The following is a 19777-nucleotide window of genomic DNA, read 5'->3' on the forward strand; positions in this document are numbered from 1 at the left end:
GCAGCAAATCACACGTTTAGACACTGATATTCATTAGGTGCGATTTGAATTCACAAAAGGCAACTGAATTCACACCGGTATGACCTGGCACTGAGTCTGTGTAAGAGATATACTGACATAGGTTTGAGATTTGGACCACTGGGGGGGTTACTATGTAGAAAGCTTCATCCAGAGAACTACTGCTTACAAAGTATTCGCTTTTCTGTACATAACAGAAGTCCTTCTAATGCCCCATGTACACTGCAGCTGATAAACTCACATTTAGGAGCTTTTCTGCATTTTTTTTTCAGCAGCCCCTGAACTCTCCCTAATGTTCTCCTATGTGTCCATGTACACATCGTCGTTTACAGGCAGTTGAGTTTACAGTCGTTTTTTTGAACGCAACAAACTTGCGTTCAGGAGTAGATTTTATCAGCGTTTCAAACGCTTGTAAAAGCGGCTAACCGCGTTTATAAGCACTTGCATATGGAATTTTTTTTAACTCTTTCATTTCCAGATGCTGTCCAGAGCCTTTTTGTCATCATGAAAAGTGCGTGCAAAGCGTTTTTTCCCGGTATTCAAATGGACCCGGTACACCATACTTTGAGGTTTCGCATGAAAGAAAATGTCAGACACTGCTGTAATAATTTCTACACAGAAATGAGCCGGAACACATCCAAACACTACTAAAAAAAAAAAGACAGCTAATCTCACCAAATACTGCTCTCTCTGCGTCTGCTCTCTCTTTTCTCTCAAAATGTCTGAAATAGCAAATTATTTTTCTGTTTTTCAGTGCATTCTGGGCATTTTGGAAGGTTTCCTGTGATTATCTTTAAAAAACGCTTCTAAACGCAAACGCTAAACAGACGTTTTTAACCAACGTTTTCCAGCAGTCAGTTTCCATCGTTCAGAAGTGTCCTGTGTACATGGAGCCTAAGGGGGTGTTTAAACCAAGAGGGTGTTAAAAAAAAAATGTGAATCTAACATTCACTGCAAGTGAATCTTCCACATTCATGCATTTCAGTGACAAAATTGCAAGCTAACTGTCCTGCCTACAGCAATAGAAGGAAGAGCGCCTGCAGTCTCCATTAAAATTTAACTAGAGACAAAACTTATTGTTAGATTTGGAGAAGGATTAGAACCCCTGTCTGGTTTTTTTAATTGCTTTCTCTCCCCAACAGGTAGATTTACCACAATTTTTCTGTTTGCCGTTATCACCAAAAGTGAAACAAAATCACAAATTTTGGGTTGTCTCTTGAACAGGAATAGAAGGGAAATCTTCCAAAGGGGAACCTTGTGCTGGTGACAACCAGGGATTCCGTCACCTTGGAGGGATTTCTTTTCGCTTCCTGTTTTGACTTGGGACAGGAAGTGAAGGGAACTCTCTATCTGTCAGAGGCTATAGCCCTCCTTTACACTATCCAAATGAAAAAAGTTTGACTTTAGTTTTGCTCTACCTTTATCAACCTCCAAGAAATGGATGTCTTTAGAGGGTTTTTCTGTAAATGTCCCTAATAAACTACACACTTCTGTACTATCTTTTCCTGCAGCTGCAAGTTTCTTTAAAGTATAACTAAAGGTTAACACTTCCACCTGGCAGTACTGGGGTCGTCAGTTCGAATCCCAACCACGGCACCACCTGCCTGGAGTTTGCATGTTCTCCCTGTGCCTGCGTGGGTTTCCTCCGGGTACTCCGGTTTCCTCCCACACTGCAAAGACATGCTGATAGGTGAATTGGCTCCTGTCTAAATTGTCCCTAGTATGTATGAATGTGAGTTAGGGACCTTAGATTGTACACCCCTTGAGGGTTAGGGACTGATGTGACTGTACAATATATATGTAAAGTGCTGTGTAAATTGATGGCGCTATATAAGTACCTGAAATAAATAATAATAATAATAATAAAGGAAAAACTTTTTTTTTTTTTTTTATTTGGACACAGTAGAGATGGATAAGAACCCCTGCCAGTTTTTATTGATGTCTGTTCAAGATTCACCCTTTCTATTTGTCCTGTTTACCATGATCAGTGAACGTAAAAGAAAAATCCAAATTTTTGTTTGTCCCCAGAAAAGTAATACAGGAGACACATTTTAATGGGACACTAGTTATGGTGACCAAGGAATTCCCTTAATTTGCAGGGATTTACTCTCACTTCCTGTTAGGCTATGGGACAAGAAGTGAGGGGAAATCTGCAATGGGACACAGATGGCCGGAAAAAAAAAAAAATCTGAGAGGCCCTTACTCCATCCAGAAAGAAAAAAAAACTTTTGCCTATAATTCTACTTTAACTGTGCTTCTAAAATCATTTTACTGCAGTAGAGAGATAATTGAGCCATAGTCTCTGATTATAATATTTTGTCTCGGTTTCCTGTTTATCTCTGCAGGTCATCTGGATCCAGGACTGTCTTCTTGTGATAAATTACCCCCTAGTGAGACACCGAATAATGAGGATGAAATAAACATTGCATCTTCGGGCAGCGAGGTGGAGATAGTCGGGGTTCAAGAAAACGCAAGGTACATGGGTGACAACCCTTTCAAGAAATACCATTGTCCTTGATCTGTGTGTGAAATTACAATAAATGACAAAAGTGGTGCTGTGCTACTTCACAGTGATAAGACAACAAACATCAATAGATCAGTGAACCAAAATGCAAATTAGGAAGTGAACAATCTACATAAACCCATAAATGAGAGTGCAGATACTGACACAAACATGAAAATCACAATAAAATAATCCCGTGACAATAAATGTAAAAAGGTACATAAAAGGAAATGGAGTGCAAATTGTAACTGATGAAAAATGATTATTCAAATGTGATGACATGAACACCGCTATAATAGCGATAAAGTGACATAAAGGAAACTAATATATCACAAGAAGGAACAACTCAGATATGCAGTATATAAATAAAAGTGATCTCAAGACGTGTCAACAAAGAATGAATGTGATCACAACAAATGTGCAGTGAATAAATAAATCACTACCAAAAATGTGACATCAAAACAGTGACAACCAAACAATGTAACCAACAGGTGATCTACATGTGAAAAAACAGATAAATAAACAGATAAAAAATTGTCTCACAGGACAGTGTAACTAACGAAGAAAAAAAAAAAAATATATATATATATATGTGTGTATATACAGTGGGGATCGAAAGTTTGGGCACCCCAGCTAACAATTTGTATTAATGTGCATAAAGAAGCCAAGGAAAGATGGAAAAATCTCCAAAAGGCATCAAATTACAGATTAGACATTCTTATAATATGTCAACAAAAGTTAGATTTTATTTCCATCATTTACACTTTCAAAATAACAGAAAACAAAAAAATGGCGTCTGCAAAAGTTTGGGCACCCTGCAGAGTTAATATCTTGTACTGCCCCCTTTGGCAAGTATCACAGCTTGTAAATGCTTTTTGTAGCCAGCCAAGAGTCTTTCAATTCTTCTTTGAGGTATCTTTGCCCATTCTTCCTTACAAAAGTCTTCCAGTTCTTTGAGATTTCTGGGCTGTCTGTCACGCACTGCTCTTTTAAGGTCTATCCATAGATTTTCAATTATGTTGAGGTCAGGAGATTGTGAAGGCCATGGCAAAACCTTCAGTTTACGCCTCTTGATGTAATCCCCCGTGGATTTCGAGGTGTGTTTAGGATCATTATCCATTTGTAGAAGCCATCCTCTCTTTAACTTCAGCTTTTTCACAGATGGCATCAAGTTACCACCCAAAATTTGCTGAAATTTTATTGAATCCATTTTTCCTTCTACTCGTGAGATGTTCCCTGTGCCACTGGCTGCAACACAACCCCAAAGCATGATTGATCCAACCCCATGCTTAACAGTTGGACAGAGGTTCTTTTCATTAAATTCTGTGCCCCTTCTTCTCCAAACGTACCTTTGCTCATTCCGGCCAAAAAGTTCAATTTTAACCTCATCGGTCCACAGAACTTGTTTCCAAAATGCATCAGGCTTGTCTATATGTTCATTTGCAAAGTTCAAACGATGATTTTTGTGGTGAGGACGTAGAAGAGGTTTTCTTCTGATGACTCTTCCATGAAGACCATATTTATACAAGTATCTCTTTATAGTGGAATAGTGTACCACAACTCCAGTGTCTGCCAGATCTTTCTGGAGGGATCGTGCAGTCAAACGTTGGTTATGAATTGTTTTTCTCACAATCCTGCGAGCTGTTCTGTCTGATATTTTTCTTGGTCTTCCAGATCTTGCTTTAACTTCCACTGTTCCTGATGACTGCCATTTCTTAATTACATTCCGAACAGAGGATATTGACATCTGAAAACGCTTTGCTATCTTCTTATAGCCTTCTCCAGCTTTGTGAGCGTCAACTATTTTCAGTTTCAGTTTTCTAGACAACTGCATAGAAGAACCCATGGTGCTGATTGTTGGGGCAAAGTCAGATGAGTCTGGGCATTTAAAACCTTTGAGATTGACATCACCTGGTCTTCCCAGACGATGATTGAGAACAATCCATGACACTGGCAGGTCTCAGCTTTGCAAAGGGGGCAGTGCATGCTATAAATTCTGCAGGGTGCCCAAACTTTTGGAAACGCCATTTTTTTGTTTTCTGTTATTTTGAAAGTGTAAATGATGGAAATAAAATCTAACTTTTGGTGACATATTATAAGAATGTCTAATCTGTAATTTGATGCCTTTTGGAGATTTTTCCATCTTTCCTTGGCTTCTTTATGCACATTAATACAAATTTTTAGCTGGGGTGCCCAAACTTTCGATCCCCACTGTATATATATATATATATAAAGACCCCAATGATGGGCAACAAATAGTCCCAAACGCTGGAAACAAATAGTATTCCAGCCACAAACGAATATGTGTATCTTCACACGTGAATCAACTGATCACAAACACAAGGACGATCCTTCACCACCTAGAGTGTGCGCTCACCTTCGGATTGCAACCCGCAAGGAGTCGTAAGGCATAAATGTAGCTGGATGGTCCTCAGCCGGATGAATTTCACTCATAAGACAAACAAAAGTTTCCTCTCCATAGCATACAGCAATCAGAAATCACGGTCTCCTTAAAGGTGTATAGCTTTAAATCTCCTCCTCCTCCACAATGTTCATAGAAAGGGATCAGAGAAAAAGCAAGTCAAATTTATTTGAATAAGCAAAGATAAAAAACTACTCACAATTTAGAAATGGGCCTGCAGACCCAGCAAGCAATCACTGTATTAAAACAGTACAAGGTGTATGAGGTTGAGAGTACCTGAATGACGATACCACGCTTCCGTCCTATGCATTGCGTCATGAACCACGTGACTTCCTCAGGGAATGGAATGGAATAACAATTGCATGGTCCTGACTAAGCCATATGGTGCCTCCTGTTAACCTTGTCATCATTACTGTATCCTATGTGGTTTGAGGAAACACGAGAGGTATCCAGGAGATCAACACTTCTGTCTGTTTACTTTTTAGAAAGATCCGCTTTAAAAAGAGATTTGTAATAGTGTGTGTGTGTTAGAGGGAGAGTCTCCGGTCATTCTCTCTCTGTTTAAAGTGCATGTACAGTATGCAGTGATTGGAAATCCAAAATTTTACAATTCCCCCAGATTGAGATGGGGGCATATCTTTCGATAACACTGGTTTCTAAGGCAAATTCCTCTCCTTTCTCATTTCATCTCTTGTCGAAAATGAAGGGAAATCATCCTAATTGGAAATGCAGTAATAAAAAAACAAACTACCTAGTCCTTTACCAGAAGGAATTGGCTTTACACTTATGGACAGTTATAAACACACTCCAGAAATGGCGGCGCAGGACTTCCTGGTGAAATGTACGTTGAAGCGCAAGAACCGCTACTTCCAGTCCAGGAGGCTTGGAACGCACGCCAGCCAGCAGCAGCGGTGCGGTGAGGCAGTTCACACACAGGCTGTGTACACTGGTGCTGGTATTTTAGGCACTGTGTGTAAGCCCCGGTACCAAAAGCGGTAACCCCAAGCTACACTCGGGCTTACCATGCGGCGCTGCACAGGGATTCCCTGCAGAGCTTACCTTGTCCTTCGCTCCCGCGATGTGTCCCCTGCAGCGTTCCCGGCCATCTCCTCCGGCCGATGCCGGCATCCGGCTTCTGTGTTTTGGTCCCTGTGACGTCGGGACGTATGGGCGCCGGCGGCGGGAAATTTGAAAATTTTAAAAAATTTCATTTTTTTCCAAACAAATTTTACATAGTAAAACATTGCTGTTTCAAACCATTTCACATACATTTTGTCCCGAGTGCTTTGTCCGGCGCCCTGCCTGCATTTTTAATGTTCTTTCTGCCTGGAAACTGAGAAATGTCCATGGCGTCCAAAAAGTGTCCCTTTAGGTCAAAAGCGGGTTTAGATCAGCTAGAGAACAGCGATAGTAAATCAGAACCACTTGCAGAATTGAGTGATAATGATTCGTGGGGGAAATTCGTCATCAGACACTGAAAACGATTTTGTGACTTTGCTCAGCGATGTGCGAACTTGGCGCTATATTTCAAATTTCAGTGTTTTTGGTTTGATTATATTATTGAATTAAATGTATTATTATTATTTTTTATGATTATTTATTAAATTATAATTTATGATTTCGTGTTTCAAATGTTATCATACCCGGGATGTGTACTAGACCCTTGTTCGGACAGATTTCAGTGAGTTATTCCTAAAAATTACAGCCTACAATAAAAAACTACATATTTCCATGCAAAAAAATGGTACCGCTTTCAGCACCAAAAATCTGAAATAATCAGACTGCTAGGGAGGTTAAAGTATACCTAGGCCAGACTTTTAACTTCTTATTTGTATAACCTTTGGGTAGAATCATTCTTTGCTGTATTCTGCTGGATAAAATAATGAATGATTTGATTCTCACTCTTGAGAATTACTTTCCCTTCCTGCCTTGTAGACACAACAGGAAATGCTTCCAAAATAAAGTGAAATCCTAGTCCCATTGTAAGATTTTTTTTGTTTTTTCTTCATCTTTTTTGTTCTAGTCCACCTCACGTTCAGTATCTGTATGCAGGGCTGAGCCCAGGGGTAGGCAGAAGAGGCAGATGCCGGGGGCTGCGGGTGCGAAATGAGCTGTACCTGCAACCTTTGCTGCTGAAGTAGGTTCAGGGGAAATGAGCTCAATGATTTTTTGTGTCATAAGCAAGATTATGTAGTATTTGTTTATTGTCAAAGTGGTCACCAAGACTTTTGCAAAGTGCCCCAAAAACTAACACGTTCAGCTCTATGGTTGCCTTGGGGCTCTTTTACGCCATTGTAAATTTACATTATTAATTGTAAAATCTCCAAATGCCATTGTATACACCCTAGAAGAGTGGTCTCCAAACTGCAGCCCTTTGCTTGTTTTTATATGGCCCTTGGGGCATTATTCCTCTTACTGGTGCCAATGATGGGGCACTATTACTCCCACTGACACCAGTAACGGGGAACCATTCCTCCCACTGACACCAATGATGGGGCACTATTCCTCCCACTGACACCAATGATGGGGCACTATTCCTCCCACTGACACCAATGATGGGGCGCTATTCCTCCCACTGACACCAATGATGGGGCACTATTCCTCCCACTGACACCAATGATGGGGCGCTATTCCTCCCACTGACACCAATGATGGGGCGCTATTCCTCCCACTGACACCAATGATGGGGCGCTATTTATCCCACTGACACCAATGATGGGGCGCTATTCCTCCCCCTGACGCCAATGACGGGGCGCTATTCCTCCCGCTGAGACCAATGACGGGGCGCTATTCCTCCCGCTGACGCCAATGACGGGGCGCTATTCCTCCCACTGACGCCAATGATGGGGTGCTCTTCCTCCCACTGACGCCAATGACGGGGCGCTCTTCCTCCCACTGACGCCAATGATGGGGCGCTCTTCCTCCCACTGACGCCAATAACGGGACGATATTACTCCCACTGACGCCAATGAAGGGGCACTATTACTCCCACTGACGCCAATGATGGGGCGCTATTACTCCCACTGACGCCAATGATGGGGCGCTATTACTCCCACTCACGCCAATGATGGGGCGCTGTTACTCCCACTGACGCCAATCATGGGGCGCTGTTACTCCCACTGACGCCAATGATGCGGCGTTATGATTCCCACTGACGCCACCGATTGGGCACTTTTCTTCCCACGGATGCAACCGATGGGGCACTGTTATTCCCCCGGACTCCACCGATGGGGCACTATTCCTTCCCCAGATCCCACTGATGGGACACTATTCCTCCCCCTAATACCAAATACTGTTTACTCCCACTGACACCACAACATTTTCTTCTCTTGTTGGCCACAGTCTGGCCCCCCTAAAGTTTGAAGGACAGTAAACTGGCCCTTTGTTTCGAAAGTTTGGAGACCCCTGCCCTTAGAATGTCTGTATAAAATATATATCAGTTGATTAACTTTCTCTTTCTTCCCACCAGGTTTGTCCACCCCAGGGGCGGCGTTATACAGAGAGTATCATCATGGAAGCATGCAGCTGGCTCCCAGTATAACAGCTCCCACCAAACGCCATCATGGACGGGGGTGACTCCCCAGCAGAACTGGACTGCCCCTCCAGAAGTAGTTGACCTAACTCTGGACGAAGATTCAAGGCGCAAATATTTACTGTAAATCCGGGCCCTCCCTGTTTCTGTCCCCGTTCCCCCTCTTCCTCTGGCACAATCCTTCCATTGAGGTTACACATGCTCTCTTCCAGGAGTCCGGGAATTTTTATGGTTTGATGACCCATGCATTAACAAGCACATTAGTAAAGTCGTTTCTTTTTTTTTTTTTTAAATATTTTTCACCTAAGCGGCCAGCCAAATCCGATTTTTAGATTACTGCTTTCCCCTACCCTCTCTGAATTGCAGTACCTGTCCAGAATCATCGAGGTATAAAGCACATTTCAGTTTATCCCATATTGCTAATTTAAATGCTTTGTTTATTAAAAAAAAAAATAATAATATATGCATAAGTATTTATACTGTATGATTAGAAATAAACATTGATAAGGATGCTTCCTCAGCACGTCAGGCAAACTCAACCCCCCTTGTTTGCTATAGGAATTTTTAGTTCAGGGATATATCTTTTTTGTATCATCAAGGTAGCCATTTTCTGACAGAGTTTGCCACCTTTAACCCTCTTCTGTCTGGTGGAAGGACCGCCATGTCGAGGCACAAAATGCTGTTGCGTGCAGGAGGTCATGTGTAATGGGACTTTGTCATAAAGTATGGTAAGCAGTCATTGCCTGATTTCGTCTTCCACATACTGCTACTCAAACACTGAGGCTAAACCAGTACATTGAGTTACAGCCCCGGATCTAGCATGAGCAGGGGCGGACAGACCATTTGGAAACTCGACACTGCCCGTGGGCCCAGGGTCAGTATGAGTCCCCATGAGATGCCCCTGGTACTTTTTTCATAGGCTTTTTTGAGCTTGGGCAAGGACACAGGGGCCCCATGATCCCCTATTGCCCGGGGGCCCCATGAGTTGTCCGTCCGCCCCTGAGCATGAGGCAGTTGAGTCAGTAATTCGCTGCTTTCATCACAGTCCACTAACACAAGTTTCTCAACTTTCAACCTCATTTGTAAAGAAAATCTCCTTTAAATTGACTGGGAGGAGCTCTGCTTTTGACCCATGATTCTAGTATCACAGAAAGGCCCCGCCATCAGATTGTAGTAAGAAATAGTAGGAATCCTATTCAGCTGTCCTGAGGGTGGGACATCTTGTTTTCACGTTGTCACTGTTCTTGGTCTTCTGGTGCAAGAGTGGCGGTTTGAAATCCAGCAGGTGGGGCCAAATTTTGACTGAACGTCTGTCTGTCAGGAGGACAGTAGGAGCAGTCCTGTGTGACTGTACAAACTACCCTAGCTCTTTGTTACCAGGACAAGTAACTGTTATGCCAGCTATTCATGGGTCCAAATTCAACCAATTTTTCATCCGAAAATCGTTCCTAAGAATAATCGGATTTTCGCTCTGTTAGTGAATCAATGGCACCGGCCGATTTTCGTGGTTCCACCCCTTTTCGGTGATCGGGCATGTTGGAAAATTTGTGCAAAACTACCGATTTGCCACTCGATGGTCAAATCATACGATTGTTTTTCCGAAAAAAATATGCACATGAACCCGTGACCTGGAAGGAATAGAAGTTTTGCCTGATATATGGGGTGAACTTTATCACTTGGTCGGCCGATTTTCAAAATCATTGATCGGATTACCGAGCGAACGACGTTTTTGAGTTTCGGCCGAAAAATCACTCAGAATTCTACCCATGTATGACCCGCATTAGTGTTCTAAACTTCCGCATTCAGCCTTTTTTTTTTTTTTTGGCAGATTAGGCCTTAAAGCAGAGCTCCAAGAATATACAAATCAATTACTCTGCTAAACTGTTATGCATTCAGTATTTAACAATGAACTGCATTAAAAGACAAGTTCACCTTTTGGGAACATGTTACACCCATTTTTAAGGTGGAACATGTACCATGTTTGCAGTCCTGAAGTCGCTGCCTGCCTTTAGTGACAGCAAACAGTGGATCTTCTCCCCCCACTTGCTGTCACTGTTTTGTTTTTTTTTTAAATGTGGCTGAGCAGGGCTCTGCCCGCTAGTCGCGTCATTCATTCACAGATGGGAAACTACAAGTATCAACAGTCTTTGTGGCTGTCGGCTTGTAGTTCTTAATGAACTATCAAGGCGCTGTTGAGTAGTTCATTCTCTCTTCATGTTTGTATCTGCCTTCCCGTACGAGCAGACCGATACACTGACAGGTCTGCAGGAGTCTTGCATGGCACCCGCGATCTGCTGATCGCCGAAGCAATGCTTTCCAGGCTCCTAGTAACAAAAATAATAAATTAACATTTTTGTTTATTTTAACCGGCAAAAAGATGTGCATTTATTATTATTATTTAAAATTTTGAAGTTGTCCTTTAGAACTAGAATAGGTAAATTGCAACAGGGAAGAGCAGAGGGGAGTCCTCTTCTGTGTGCTGCTTCTCCTTTGTCGTCCATCCCTCACTGCGGGAGAAGAGGTGACTACTAAGAAAGCAGAACTTCAACAGCCATTTTTTTTCTTTAGTCAGAAATCAGTCGAGTACCATTACTTTGATTTTAGGGGATTGGGGGGCTATTGAACACTGCACATGGAGGACACTTGCAGCTAGTAAGCTAGGGAATAAAACTGGGCATGTATTTGGAATCTAAGATTAAGAATTTTTCCTGGAATTCTGCTTTAAAAAGTCTAATCCAGCTAATATTCTTCCACCATCAATTGTAATTCTGCTCCATTATTGGGGAACTCTGGTGAGCGGAGTCACCTCCTGAATTTTATCCCTGGTCCTCACAACACAGTGGAGTTCACAGCTGCTTTCTGTGTTGTACATACATAAAAGGAGAACACTTTCAAGCTGCGGTCACACCTATGCAGGTTGCGGTTGATACGTTTTTTTCTGGTGCATTTTGCAGTGCGGTTTTTGTTTTTTCACACACAGTTTTGGTGCATTTCTAATTTATTTTGAATGTGTTTTACGTTTTCTGTTTTTGGGATGTGTTAATGTTCCTAGGGTGAGGTGTCTGTGGTCATACAGGAAACACAGCATGTGCACGTGTTTTTCATGTTTTTCCATTGAGGTCTGTAGAACCAAAAATGCAATTTGCTGCAGGCAAAAAAAAGTCCTTGACCCTTTAAAAAAAAAATGCACCGGTTGAAAACGCACAGATGTGAACGTGACCCATAGGAAATCATGTTACATGGACTGTAGTATGTTTCTGCAAATCTGAAAATGCACTGCAAAACGCATAGGTGTGAACCTAGACTGAAAGGATAGGCCTCCTGGCAGCAGTGAGAGTATTTTGGTGCAGTGATTTCACCTTCTGGAGTTACCAAGAGATCCCCTACTCCCCCCAACTTGTACCTAAAACTTACCATCAATTTTGGCATGTCTGCCCCTTTAATGCCCCTGGGGATATAGTCACTCTCATAGAGCCCTGTTATATCTGAATGGAAATGCTGTGATACCAGATTTAATCTGTAGTCGCACTGTAGCTGAGGTTTGAGATGGAGACTCAGTTTTTGGAAGATAAAGGTGTGCGGGAAAAGCCTTATTGCCACAGGAATTTTGGCAGCATCCCACTTTAAATTCTGAAATCCCTTCATTGGCACTTGAAGGCTCTCCTGCAGTTTGCGCTATGGACTGGCAGTAGTGTCAGTTGTTTTCACTGGTAACATAAAGGCCTTTATTTAATTACATGGTGCAAAGAGCAGCATGACAGATTCATTTTGACTGAAGCATTACAGAACATTTGCTGTTTGCCTCATTCAATAAAGACCCAAGTCTTGTATCCAGATCAGTTTTAAACAAAGACAGTTGGCTTGCCAGTTGTCCAAGCTCCATTTTATTGTATTCTGTCAACTACTATACTTGCTTTCAAAGTATTTTAAAAGGCAGGTCCCTTCAAAGGTAATTCACTGTTTGGAGGACTCAACTTGCCCCTTCAAAAAGGCCACTCTTGTTTTATAGGCAGTAAAATGTTGAGTTCAATATACATACTCCATCTCATAGTGGTGATTGGTTTGGATCCAGAAAAGTCATTGGGCTTCCTCATCTGCAGAACATCCTGGTGGCCTCAGTTTGGGTGGCGATGCCTTGTTTTAATAAAAGAACTAAGCACTTATACAAGGACCAGCTGCCCTTTATAGCCTTAGGTGACCCAAAGTAGAGCAATTAAACTTTGTCTCCCTGTATTCAGCTGAATTTCTTGAAGAATCAGGTGACCAAGAACAGAAAGACCCATCGTAGCATGCTGTATTGTAGATGGTGCTGCATACCTTTTAGAACAGACCTGATAGAATAGAATAACACATTTACGGGGTACCTTCATAAAGAGCCAGGCGTCTCTATTTGCCAGAATACTGCAATATTTTGTGGATTATAATGCCAGGAATATAGTTTATTCAAAAGTAATTGTAAATGTAATAATAATGGATTTGTTTATTAGATAACTTCAACTGGCAACATTTTAACTCTAGTAAGTGTAATAAACATTTTATGGAGCACCTAAAAGATAAGTTCACCTTTGTAGAAAAAATAAATAAATAAATGCACATCGTTTTACAAAATAAAAAAAGTGCATTTATTATTCTTTTTACTGCAATCCCAGGTTCCTGCAGACTGTCAGTGTATCTGTCTGCTAGTACGGGTAGGGGATTACACAATAACAGGAAGCTTCAATGTACTACCCTGAGCGCTCAATAGTGTCCTGGTAGTTCATTGAGAACTGCAAGCCATTAGCCGCAAAGGCTGTTGGTACTTGTAGTTCTTTTTCACAGAACTCTGCGAATGAATTACACAGCCAGGTGGGCGGAGCCCCGTATGGCCCACTTTTTTTTAAATTGTGATGGTGCGGGGAGAAGATTCCCGGTCTGCTGTCACAACAGAGGTCCTGGCGGGGAGGGGGGGGGCTTGCTACAACAGTAACACATTACACCCTGAATACTGATGGAACTTGTTGCAAAAGGTGAACTTATTCTTCAGAATCAAAATTGTGTACCATAGTTTTAATGATATTTTTGGTTCTCAGTCAAAGTTAACATTTTAAAGGTAGAATCCAATTTTTTAGTCCAAGCACCGCCCCCATAGACAGCTTACATTTCCTCTTTTCAACACCAAAGAGAAAAAAGAACCCTTTGATTTCCCCGTTCTACTCTAACAGCTTGAATCGAGGAATCTCCACTATATTCAGGCAGCCACGGCCCCAGCGGCCGCTACTGATAAGTGACTGTACCCGACTCAGTCAATTACTTAAATTGACTTGTGGAGCCAGGTGGTGCTTGCAGGGCCAGGGCCATCCACAGGTCAATTCCAACTGATTCTGTAGGGTTTGGCCAAGATTCAAGCAGACTATGCGGGTGGGGTGAGCTTAAGTTACAAAATGAAGCCAAGATCACGGTGTTACTTTGAGGACTTTTTGGCTAACAGAAATGGATACAGGGGCTTTGTAGAGTCTACTTTTATGCTAGGGTACACACTAGATGTTTTTTTTTTTTTTTTTTTTTTCATGCAACCCAGCAGGCTGAACGAACAAATAGTGAGAGGTTGCCGTACTAACTAAGCAAAGTTTGTGTGGTTATCTCCCTGTTGTGTTCTGATGGGGGACTGCCTCCTCGCCAGAATACACTGATCAGCGCTGGCAGCCATTTTGCTTTTAATGTAAATCCAAGCCCAGATGACTCAAGTGTGGCTCCTTACACCACTTGTACCCCTTCCCCCTTGAGTTGGAGTCAAACATGTACTAAGCTCCTTTTTAACACTGGTCTGAATTACAACTTGGAGATCCTCAGAAAGGTTCTTCTGGGCACAAAGTCCCTTGACCCTTTACTAGTTTACCCTTCACACCGGCTCTCTTGTACCTTTCAGCTTAACTGTTGAGCAGCCTCAATGGCTTTCAAAATTATCCAGCAATAAGATTTACTTTTTAATTCTTTTATTTCCACTCCCCTGACCATGCCCACTGGAACATATACATTACAGGCCATTTTAAGACTCTGCAAATACATTTGCTATATTGGGGCAGCTGTAGCCTCATTTTGACTTCCAAATATTTCTAGCACTCACCTCTATAAAAGGTAGGTTTCACAGATCTTTGCCTCCCATCTGCAATTGAGGCATAGGTTCAAGAGTCCAAGTCCATTTCACTGATCAAAGAAACTGTAATACGAGGTGTGAATTGTCATCTCTGCACGGCCAATACTTGTTGCTGCCCCATATGGTTTGTGCCTGTGGAGGAAGCCATATTGTATATTGAAAAATGTTAAACGTGTGCTCACTTGGAAACAGTGGTAGCTTCGCTGAATTCTCTTGAATATAAAATGTATGGGTGACGTGTAATTGTTAAAGGAGATGTTCACATGAAAAGTGAAAATTCAGTTTCTGGTTTATTCCCTAGGTGGAATCTGAAAACCCAGCTTGACTTGTTTTTGTTTGTGGAGTCTGGGGAGGGGGCTCCGGTCATATCTTTTACATGCCAACCACTTCCTCTCCTTAAAGCCCACAAGGGCACACTGATTGTGAGCTTCAAGGCTCTGGTAGCTACAGTCTATTTTGTATAGCTGACACAAATGTACTCCAGTCTTTAAATACGCTGTATATGGCAGCTTGTTTTGAGCTGAGCAAACCACCATTTCTGAATTGTTTGTTCCAGAACTTTTAATGTTTATTTACACAAATGTCAGTAGCTGCATTCTGTATGGCACCTACAGGTGACTGAGATCTACCTACCACCACCAGAGACCAATACAATCTACTTTTAGATCTTAGGCCCCTGTCAGGTGGGGCAGATCCGTCAGCGTGATCTGCCTGCTCAGCAGGGGATCTTTCCGCTGATCCCCACTGAGCAGCCGGTTGACAGGTCTCTGTGATTTCACTGGAATGGTCAGATAGAAACAGACCGCCTGTCCATTTCCATCCGATTGTCGTCTGATATGAGCTGCTGGACGGATGGGGTACAGATCGCCATCCATCTGTTTTTGGCGTACAGGATCAGATCAGGTGCCAGCGGACTATTGTCCATAGCAGTCTATGGATGGACCAATCTGGTCCTCTTGGAAAACAGGCGGACCTCATTGGTCCGTTCGTGTTAAAGGGACCTTAATGTTTTTGGAGCTTCCTGTGGTATAAAAGCATTAATCGAAATAATTTCCTCTATATGCTCTTTGTGGCTAACACTTTGTGGGCACCTAAACCACTACCCTTATCTGCAGGGGTGTATTTACCACAAGGCAAACAAGGCATTTGCCTAGGGCAGCATTTTTTAGGGGGGCAGCACTGCCTCCTGGAAGAAGGGACATATGCAGTGTGGGGATCTGAGAGGGGCTGCTCAATGGTGTATGCAGAGCCCAACTGTCATTCCTGGGGATGTTCAGAGCTGGTGAGTGTCTTTCTATCTGCCGCCGGGGGTGTGGGTGTTAGGGAAAGGCTCTCTCAGGTGGGGGGATGACAGGGCAGGGGTGTTGGTCACTGTCAGGCTCTCTCCGCGGGGAGTCTGGTGTTAGGGGAAAGGCTCTCTCAGGTGGGGGGATGACAGGGCAGGGGTGTTGGTCACTGTCAGGCTCTCCGTGGGGGGTCTGGTGTTAGGGAAAGGCTCTCTCAGGTGGGGGGATGACGGGGCAGGGGTGTTGGTCACTGTCAGGCTCTCTCCGCGGGGGGTCTGGTGTTGGTGGGTGTCAAGCTCTCTACGCCAGGAAGGAGGGGCGTCTGATTTTTGTGTTGCCTAGGGCAGCACAAAACCTGAATACACCACTGCTTATCTGGTATGAGCTTGTTGGATATACCATTCCGAAAACCTCAGGCACTAAAATGGAGTTGCCCTTCTACACCTGTAGCTATAACAACCTCCAGTTTTCCACAAGAATTTGGAGTGTCTGTGGAAATGTTGTCAAAAGGGCCATTCGTGAGGTCAGGAACTGATGTTGGAAGGAAGACCTTGGCTCATAATCTCAGTTTATCCCAAAGGTGTACAGTAGGGTTTGAGGTCAGGGTTTTGTACAGGACACCCGAGTTCCTCCTCATCAAAACAGTCAAATGCTGTTTTTATGGGCCAGGCTGTATACACCTGAACTCAATAACGGGGATTGAACTCCACATATTTTTGGCCAAATCGTGTACCACAGTGTGTTCTCACCACAGGTCAGCACAGAATACACCACTCCAAATGTGCTATGAATTTGTTGCTTCAGTTCCTTGTAATGGCATATGGCAGGGATTACCAAATCTAGATGACAGGCCTGGTTCAGGTTACTACGCTGTATATTTTTATGCTTGGAGCTGCCCTAGTCGGTGTTCTGAAAAATTAGGCCCATGCAGCTGAAACCGAAACATCCTACATAATGAGGACCACTTATAAGGCTGCTCTTGAGCAGTTTATACAGTGGCCTAATGGAGGTGAATCCACAGAGATTTTTAGGTCTTTCTTTATTGCCCGAAGTGGGTAAAATCACCCTATCCTACTGTCAGATGAGTTTGTTGTCGCCAACGGGCCAACTACACAAGAGGGGAAATGATGAATTGGACGCGTTTTGTTAACTTTTCTGCCTAGGTCGGCACTGTTGCTGTCCTCCTGTGTCCCCTGCTGTCCTCCTGTGTGCCCTGCTGTCCTCCTGTGCCTGTGGTTAATCATTCATGCATGTTTGTGCCCAAGTGGTAACCTGTATGATTTGAAAATAGTAAGAGTGCACTTGAACCTTCCGGGCTGTCACAAACAAGCAGATTTTTTTTCAGGCGCAATGATGTTGGGAACTCTATGGTCAATCCTAGGTCTGTCCAGCATTGGTCTCCTCTCCTCTTGCATGTTTGAGTTTTTTTTATATATATAATTGGACTGGTGGGCAGAAAAAAGAATTATCGTGGTGGTGTATTCTGGACCATCCTCTCTTCTGGTGTCACATGAGACTGGAAGGGTTGTGTGCAAATGCAGAACAAAAGATTCTCCCACTTCAGCTTGGAAATCAGGGGGCTTCACCAAGAACTGAGTTTTTTTTGGCATGGAGTCCTTCTCCAGAAACCAGACTTCTAACTAAATAAAGTCAACCTAGCCGACTTACACCTATAATTTCACTGCTTACATTAGTAACACACTTTCTATATGTAGGTGAATGCAGAAAACCGGACAAATTCTGTGACTTCCAAGTAATACTGAGTTTACTACATCACTGTCAAAGGTTTCGGCCCAGGTGCCCCATCATAGAACAAGACAGTCAAACTGTTTGTTTGTTTTTTTGGTTAAAGCATGCACATGAGCATATGTAGATACAGGATCATTTGACAGTGTCTAACTAGGCTTCCTACTATTTGTGCACTGTTTTATTTTTTTTTTTTCAGATGATTATGTATTTTAGTCTGTTGCTGTTTTAATTTTATTTAAAACACTACTTTGTATTCCTTTAACCGATTTTACGTTGGTCAAACTAGCTAACACAATCACTGGATGTATGTGGGTGTTTAGAGACATAATGAAATGCCTAGCTTTAATTTTCTTTTTTCCCCTTCCACTGTCATTTTTTTTTTTGATTCTTAATATTTTCTCTTTTCTTCTGAAAAATTGAACTTTAAGCTGTTTGGCTTAAAGGCAAATGCACTTGATGGCTGTTGAGATTCTAAAGTGTATGTATTGCCTGCACACTAAGCTTTATTGAATAAAGGCAAAGTTGTTGGTAAGGCATATGATAGAATTGACTTCATGTGGATTTTCCTGTAGCAAGCTTTAAGGTTCTTTCAGTTTTGCGCAGGAGGAATCTGAATGCATGTCCAAGGTCAACAAACACTGAATAAAATATGCTGGCCACATATGTATTGATCCCACACGATTTTATTAGAATCTCTTAAAGATCGATCATATTGGATATGCTGGAAAGTTTCATTCATTTCTGCAAAATATCCCAGTATCATTTTGGGTGATTTTGACTCAAAGGCAGCAGTAATTGTGTCACTTTCGCTCAAACTAGCTAATTTATTTACCCATCTAACTCTTGTTGTCACAGCATAGTCAATATTCGATCAATGTGGGCAATTTTGTTGTTTGTGTACTCTATGACTTTGCAACAATTGATCAGTAATACAGTTGCAAACAGAAAATGTGATGCACGTATGGCCAACATAACCAACAGTTCTTCCCTTTTGGTCCAGTGTACAGCAACCCATAGCAACCTATCAGAACCTGTTTTCCACTGTGGTGAATGGATTCTAGAACTGGAGTAAGCCTAGGAATTGGTTAGTCAACTTTCCTGGCATCTAGACCACCTGGGTGCTTTAAGTGACATTTTTTTACTGTGCCCATTCAAGGAAAACTGAAAGTGTCTGTTTAAAGCCCACCTACCCATTCGTACTCACCTCAAGCAATCACATTGCTCCATCTGTTGCAGTCAGTGCAGGAGACCTAGTGTTTGTGGCTTTGGGGAGCATGTAGACGACCCTCTGATGTAGTGCTCAGACAATAATCTCTGTCTCTTTAATGGTTTATGTACATGGGTCTGAAAAATGAATAGCCTTTATTTGCATAATGTTTTTTTTTTTTACAGGTCTGAATGATGTGTATGGTTCTATTGACCCATGCACACAGCTGTGTAAGGATCAGTAAACTTGTACTGCATTCAGATCAACAGAAGTCACCTGCGTCCTACAACAAAAAGGATGCTAGGCAGCAGATGTCACCTACGTCCTAGCAACCAAAAGATTGCTAGGCAGCAGACGTCACCTGCATCCTAGCAACCAAAAGGATTCTAGGCAGCAGACGTCACCTGCGTCCTAGCAACCAAAAGGATTCTAGACAGCAGATGTCACCTACGTCCTAGCAACCAAAAGATTGCTAGGCAGCAGACGTCACCTGCATCCTAGCAACCAAAAGGATTCTAGGCAGCAGACGTCACCTGCGTCCTAGCAACCAAAAGGATTCTAGACAGCAGATGTCACCTACGTCCTAGCAACCAAAAGATTGCTAGGCAGCAGACGTCACCTGCGTCCTAGCAACCAAAAGGATTCTAGGCAGCAGACGTCACCTGCATCCTATTAACCAAAAGGATTCTAGGCAGCAGACGTCACCTGCATCCTAGCATCCAAAACGATTCTAGGCAGCAGACATCACCTGCGTCCTAGCAACCAAATGGATTCTAGGCAGCAGACGTCACCTGCATTCTAGCAACCAAAAGGATTCTAGGCAGCAGACGTCACCTGCGTCCTAGCAACCAAAAGGATTCTAGGCAGCAGAAGCCACCTGCGTCCTAGCAACCAAAGGATTCCAGGGAGCAGAAGCCACCTGCAACC

The 19777-nt window shown here is 42.7% G+C and overlaps 1 long non-coding RNA gene across 1 annotated transcript; it reads left to right on the forward strand.

The window, feature by feature from the left end:
• Positions 1–2339: 2339 nt before the first annotated feature.
• On the forward strand, positions 2340–9212 carry LOC149435563 (uncharacterized). The gene is made up of 2 exons (XR_016308455.1): positions 2340–2493; positions 8413–9212. It is a non-coding gene; the product is annotated as an uncharacterized LOC149435563 (long non-coding RNA).
• The last annotated feature ends 10565 nt before the right edge of the window (positions 9213–19777 follow it).

Source organism: Staurois parvus, unplaced genomic scaffold (genome assembly GCF_062004578.1).
Source record: "Staurois parvus isolate SC_StPar_1 unplaced genomic scaffold, SC_StPar_1.0 ptg001489l, whole genome shotgun sequence".
NCBI lineage: Eukaryota > Metazoa > Chordata > Amphibia > Anura > Ranidae > Staurois > Staurois parvus.